A 7,636-nucleotide genomic window follows, 5' to 3' on the forward strand; every position below is an offset into this window, starting at 1 on the left:
TGTTAATTGAAAACAAAACGGGAACTGCACAGCGCATAAGACGCCGCGGTACCGCCTATACCAACGTTAGTCTTAATTTTCAGTGCGCACGAAGAGTGCACACAGAGCTAACGCAGACACGATGCCTAAGCTGAAAACAGCTCCCTCTCCGCGATCCGAGCGTTCAACTCCATGTCAACAGCAAAACAACTGATCCCAGCAAATGTGGCTCACACCGTGAAACACACACCACGTAAGTACGTGAAACACACGCATCAGTACGTGAAACACACACCACGTCAGTACGTGAAACACACACCACGTCAGTGCGGCACGCAAGGTGCCTCCAAAAACCGCAAGCCTACGACGCCTATTTCCGGATAGCAGCAGCAGCTGATGCAGGAACGAAGTACGCATGTCACAGAAAGACGCGCGAGGCTGCGTGTCGGCCATAGCCTGCTTACTTCCCGCGACCACTTACCACCGCTATGCTTAGCCCGAGGGGACGGGCGTGTTACCGGGCGTCGTTGCAAACCACGGAGTTGTCGGCGACACGGGCGTCGCTCGCAGCTGTGGTCCATCGGTGTCATCCACCTCGACTAGAAAGGGGTCATCGACATCATCGATCACGAATGACGGTGGGTCTTTGACGTCATCGGTCACGAGTGGCGGTGGGTCACTCACATCATCGGTCACGAGTGGCGACTTGTCATCAACATCATCGACCACCAGTGTCGGTGGGTCGTCGACATCATCGATCGCGAGTGTCGGTGGGTCATCCACATCACCGGTTACGAGCGGCGGCCGGTCCTCTTCCGCCACGTGCATCTCGAGCCGGTGGCGGGCGTACCGGCGCGCCGTGCTGAACGTGGCGCCACAGTCGGGACAGGGGAAGGGAGCAGCGGCCGCGTGCTGGTCGTGATAGTGCGTCACCAGCGCAGGGCCGCTGCTCAGCTGCTGGCCGCACTCCAGACACCAGATGGCGGGCCCAGGTCGCCGCTCGGGGGTCGGCCCGAGGCGCAGCACGCTGGGACTGACCGACCGCTGCTGCGTGCCGGGACTGCCCGGCCGCTGCTGGCCCCGCTCGTGCGAGCGCCTGTGCTGCCACAGCGTGCTAGCCGTCTTGAACGCCTTGCCACACTTGCAGACGAAGGGCCGGCTGTCGCTGTGGGTGTCCCGGTGCCGCGCGAGGGTCTGCTGGCTCTTGAACGCCTTGTTGCACAGGTTGCACGCGTAGTCCCGCCGGTTTGAGTGCGTACGCAGGTGACCGGTCAGGCGCCACTGGGTTTTGAACGCCTTGCCGCAGACGGTGCAGGCGTGCCCGTGAACATCGCTGTGGATTAACATGTGGGACTTCAGAGCCTCGTTGTCAAAGACCTCCCGGCCACAAATCGCGCATTTCACGGCCTTGATCTTGTTGTGTACCCGCTTTATGTGTTTCGCTACATGATTGCGCATGAGGTACCCTTGGGGGCAGTGCGGACACATGAATTTCTTGATTTTCCTGTGCACCATGTCCCTGTGGTTCCGAACGCTGGAGGCATCACGGGCGCGGAACTTGCACCCAGTCCAATCGCATGCGAACGGCTTCTGTCCGGTGTGAATCAGACTGTGCGCCTGCAGGGCGCCCTTACGCACGAACGCCTTGCCACACACCTGACACATGTGCGGCCTCAAGCCTGTGTGCGTCATGCCGTGCATCTGCAGCAGGCGCCTCGACTTAAACTTGCGAGCGCACACGTAGCATCCGAACGCGGCCGCGGCCGCGTGTACCGTGGCGCTGTGGTGCCGCAGGTACCCGGCCCGCCTGAACGACTTGCCGCACTGCTCGCAGCGGTGCGCCCGTTCCGACGCGTGCATGACGAGGTGGCGCTTGAAGTCCTGCACCGTGCCGCGCAGCACCGCCTGGCAGGCGTGGCAGCGGCGGCGGCACCGGCTGCCGTGGCGGATCAGGTGCGCGTCGAACCGTCGCAGGCTGACGAACGTCGCCTGGCACGTGAAGCAGCGCCATCTTGTCCCGCCGCCGGTGCCCGGCGGGTCTTGACCGCCGACCGACCGCGCCGGGCCCGCTGCACAGTCGTCAAGCGACGCCTCGATGCCCGCTCCTACCACCAGGTAGTGCACACTCTCCAGCCGTACTACGTCAGACACCAGCTCATCTCCGACAGCCATAACAGCTGCCGCGCCCGCGCCGCGCGAGCTACTCAAACGTCTCTGAAGTCCCTGCTTTGAAGCGCGAACAGCTGTTCGTGAAATGACCTTGAACGAGATCACGTGATATAATGCGCGCACAACTGGAGGTCGATTGCCGCAGGCGGTATACCTACGCAGGTGCTGTCGTGAGGGGCGAGGGGTGAAGGATGGCGTGAGGGGTGAAATCTGGGAGATTGGAAACTGATCGCGGAGCAACGACCACGAAGGGTATGACTCGGGGGCGGCTGGAGGAGAGACAGGCAGACAGGCCTTTTGCCGCCCTCTCTGGAAATACGGTATTTTACATTGCGTTGCATGCAGTAAAAACGGCAAAATCGCCTTTGCCCTTCCCTTTCCGTATTTCTTCACAGGTTTCGCCGCCACTGGCAGCAACCTAGCAACAACAAATTGCCAGCTATGGAAAACCGTAATATCCGAGAAAATGTCCCCGAACCTGGCAGTGCGATTTTCTTCTCTTCAGGGCAGTCAGTGTGGTACCCGTTACCTACAGCACGTTCAGGCTATAGAGGTGGATGATCGCAAGTATGCGAGCGGTTCTTTGTCTCATCCAAAATTCTTACTTATTTTCGAGCTTGCGTCTGTCTGTCCGCATTCCTTTAGCCAGAAGCAAAGCTGACGGCTGAGCGGCTTTCCGTGAAAGTTGCGCATAGGCTTCGTGAAGATCCATATTAATTCACGCGCTTCGGTGCCGGTGTCAGTGCCGGCGTGCGACCGGTCAGGGGCGAATTTTGGGATTTAACACTTAACACTAATACTTCAAATGTGAAGGTATTCAAGCAAGCATCAATTATGATGAAATAAACTCGCTTATAACTTTTTGTATGCTGTTAAGTTGAAAAGATTGCTTTATGCACAATAAGTTCTCTGTTTAGTAAATGTGTTCTTCAATACGTCATTTTTTTACTACGTCACCGTACACTGCAGAACATTGATTGAGAGCCAATTGACAGACGTTTTATCTAAAAGTCGTGGTCACGAACGCCAGATCTGAACGACTCTGCAATTATATTTTTATTGGTCCTGATCGCCGCGTAGCTAATGGAATGGCAGGATTTGAATCACGTGGTTATGATGTCATGAATGCCTGGATGAATTTGAAATAGTCCCCCCCCCCCCCCCCCCCCCCCCCCAGAGATAGTCTGCACATTTTCGCGGGTGTAGCTTAGAAACTAGAGGAGTTAAGATTGAGAAGGACAGACTGTGAGCTGCACCGACTGATCGTCAAGATGGCTATTTCAGTTCAAAACCCCATACAAATGTGGAGCACCCCCTTGAAGCAGTGAGACACTTTTTGTAGACATAGCGGAAGCAAATGGTGCGCAACCCAAACCGTCGAAACACGCGCCTCAAGGCTCGAGAAGCAAAGAATATCGCGTCCACACACCCAGTGAATAACCAACACATGCAGACATCGAAGGCTCTGAAACAATCACCAGGACACCCTGTGCACCACTGAGATGCGACCCAATGCTAAGTGGATGAAGGCGGTGCTATACTGACGCCAGTGGCGCCGGCTCTTCGTGCAGCAAAGCAACCATGACTGAATGACATCGAGCCAAGGCACTGAATGCTCGGAACAGCGTTGGATGGACGAAGTGCGACGATGATCCACGAGCGTTATGGAGTTTTAACGTGAATACGGGACGTGTCAGGCGTCCAGGTAGATGGCAATATGTTCATGGCTAGCTCCGATGTGAGTTGTTTATTCATGAGCATTCCCTTGAAAGACACCATCGACATTTTTATGGGTCTTGCTTTCGACGGCTACTGAAATGGTGTAAATAATCATTAAATGCTTCAGTTCTCTTCTATTGGCACTTTTTAACAGAAAGCAGGGGATGGCATAGTGTGCTTTTGAGTCCAGGGTTCGGTAACATTTGTATGTGTCTTTATGAGAATCCCTGGCTTAGTTCTTGTCCAGCTGAATTATGTGCCTTTTGTATCGTAGGTTTGTTGACGATTGTTCTCTTATTTTTAAGTATAAGGCTCATGCTGCATTATTCCTCGATTTGTTAAACTTTCTCGGTCATGCAATGATTAGATTTCCGATAGAAAAGTAGTCACATGGCAATGTGAGGATATCCTGAAGGGAAAATGTCTTGCAAAACCTGACTCCTCCTTTAGGAGAACATTCATTTACATGTGACACTCCAGTTTTGGCCTCCAAATTTAGTATGCGCTAGGGCGGGACATATTCTGCGCTTGATTAAAGAACTAAATAGAGTCTGCAGACATTTTAAAAGTTCCACCGCTAAACATAACTTAGCGCGACTTCATCATATTCGTTGGAACTTGTAATAAAATGAAATATAGCTGTGGATATCGGAGAAAGTCATGTGTCATGCGCATGTGCTTGTGTCGCATTTTCATTCTGCTTGTGTCGTGTGCGTGTTAAACCATCATGAAGTACACTGTAGGAGAAGCAGCAGGGCGAGTCGAATCGAGGTTTGCTCTGAGCTCCCTCCTGCTGTAACCAGTTAGGATATGATTAAAATGACTATATCTGCAGACCGTTACAACCCGCAGCTTTATATGTACCGGTAAAGTTCTGACAGTACATCTCCATTTATTTGGTAAATGACCTATAAATGACCTCCATTTAAATGAGACAACTTTCCCCATTCTGAGGTAAATTGCATCACATCGTGGGAGAAGTTGGGATCATGATTTTGTTGTCATAGAGCAAGAAGCGTCGCAAGCAGGCTGAATGTCTTACATGTAGACCAAATACGCTCGTTTGTACTTATTCGTAATTCTTCGTGGTTGTGAATGACAAAATCAGTTTTATCAGTCCCGTTTGTTTTTACGACGTTTGTCATCTCGATTTCGGTCATTCAGCTAGACAGCATGTATTTACATAGGTAATGTATACGTTATCTTGTTTTCTGGATGGTAATTAGTCATGACAGCCACGTTAATCAATCATTGACAGAAGGTCACTTAATAGCTGATTATCGGCACATTGTATCCCTGATATAGCATGCCCCATACACAGCTGACGCAACTTGTATCATCCGACATCTTAGAAAGAGCTCGCGCCACCCGAAATCCTTGGCAAGCAGACGCCAAATATTTTGCAGTATACACGACAGGTGTGCTTCCCTACCACCCAGTATAACGTTTAGATTGGTCTAGTTACGTTGTAAGCCCTTAAACACACATTTACACCAATCGTTACATTTTTCAACGATACGCAAAACGGATGTTTGTTGAACCTATCCCAAGACAGGTACACGTATGTGGCCAAAAGTACACAAAAAGGTAAAAGGAACTGCTATGCGTCAGCTGAGTGAATGGAAACAGTCATCCATCGCATGAATTTAAAATAAATCAACTTGACACGACTTGAACATAATACAACTTCCCTCTCTCTCCCCTACGTGTGTGTGTTTTTCCTTGCCGATGCAACCGCTGGGTGCAGAGCGCGTCGCCAGTTGATATAAGAGATATATGTATATATGTATATGTATATATATATATATATATATATATTACATATATGTCAACATCAATTGAAAAGTCAGCTGTAAAAGTGCAAGTAAGGATACTAAAATAGGCGAAGTACACACTATCTGCCAAGTATCATTGACAGTAGTTGGATATTTACATTGGTGTCTTTCACACAATCAGTGTGGTCTGGGAACTAAGGATACAAGCTTCTGTCCCCGCACTCAGTAGCTAGACACGCCATTTACAAGACGCTAGCAGCCGTAGCAGGTGTGTGCTGTTATTAAATATGAAGAAGTGTGTTCGTGTTTAGGACGCTGTCATAGAGACGATTTGCTAAGCGGATGAACACTTCCTGTAAAAACAAGTATTGTCCAAAAGCCTAAAGGTCTGCAATGCAGAGCAATACGTTTGTAAACGCAATGGTACACATATCACAGTCTTTTTAATATGAAAATGTCAAACGATAATTTCAAACACACCAATGGCCCGTGGTGTGGTTTCCCACTTAGTTGGGATAGCTTAACCCTCACCAATTTGAGGACAAAATGGGCCAAACCCGCTTGTTGGCATGTGTTTTAGGCATGTTGCGTCATTCTTCACTGCTCAGCCTCCCCGCCCCTTTCAACTCATTTTGTAAAACTGCGCTCTTGCTAATAATCAAATATCTATAAAAGGCCACGAACCCATTCAGCACAGACTATTAATGACTTGAGGCACAAGACGGGAGATGGACGGCCTGCTGCCAGATGCCTAAACGCAACGATTAGCCTCACAGACGGTCTTACACCCCATTAAATTGTCGCACCGCCACGTCGGACCTATTAGTGCCACACCGTTTACATGCGTCCTGGTGGCCGGTTAGATACCCTTCGCCCGGCGGTCAAACTGGCCCCGCTGAGATCTCAGGAATTGGGAAGGCTAGAACCAAATTTGCAGTGTGTGTTGGCCTGTGCGTGAGCTCACTTGGGTCCAATTTTGAGAATGATAGGTCTGAATGATACTGTGAAATTGTGATATGATATGATTTATGTTATTTGTTATTGTATGTTATATATATATATATATATATATATATATGTATAATATTTATATTATGATACATGCTATAATTGATGTGAATATGAAAAATTGTGAATGATATTGTGATAACGATATAATGATATGAATGAATTGAGAATGATAGGAACATTCTGGCCAAATAATGTCAAACAAGATCACACTCCAAATTGGTCTCCAAAGCGTCCCCAGAACCTGGATGCCTGTTCTAAGCATAAGTTCACACGCTCATTTAAGGTCAGTGACGTTGTTCGACCTTTTGAAGGTCATGGCGACCAAAATCATACAAGATTGCATTGAGTTTTACATTCAAATAAGCGACAGAGATTACACTAGGCAGTATGTCCCTAAAAACGAACAGTCGGCCTTGGTCGTTTTAGGTCAGGGATCTATTCTGACTTTTAAGAAGTCCACGGATGGCTCTTGTTATCAATAAATTCGAATCAAGCACCAGAAAATACCTCATGCAGCAAGCCCTAGAGTAATAAAACAGCCTGGTTTTGGCCTTGGCCTGACCTTCATACCTTGCCCTAGGTTAGTGGAATTTGGTCATTCAATTGTGGTGTTGCCTAAGAAAATATCTCAGAGATGTATGACTTTGCTTAACGCCCCGTTATTTCGTCAGATTGAGCGATTCCCTAGAAATTGACTTTGCTGAATCCATGGCCTGACTTTCACCTGCCGTAAGTCAGCGACATTACTACGTGCATCTAAGTTTTTGATACCACACGATCCGTTATTCAACTGTCTACGGCTCTGCAAAGTTCGGCGCGGTTACGCCGCGCCCCTCGAAAACCATTCCTATAAGCTCTCGGGGGGGGGGGGGTGATTTAACCCCCGTCCGAGCTGCGTAACTCCTGGGACGGAAACGCAGCGACTGGCTATGGCACGGCCATCACCGACCCCCACTCGTCTGCGCACAGAGGGCCTGTCTATG

Source organism: Pollicipes pollicipes, unplaced genomic scaffold (assembly GCF_011947565.3).
Source record: "Pollicipes pollicipes isolate AB1234 unplaced genomic scaffold, Ppol_2.1 Scaffold_4740;HRSCAF=5597_pilon_pilon_pilon, whole genome shotgun sequence".
NCBI lineage: Eukaryota > Metazoa > Arthropoda > Thecostraca > Pollicipedomorpha > Pollicipedidae > Pollicipes > Pollicipes pollicipes.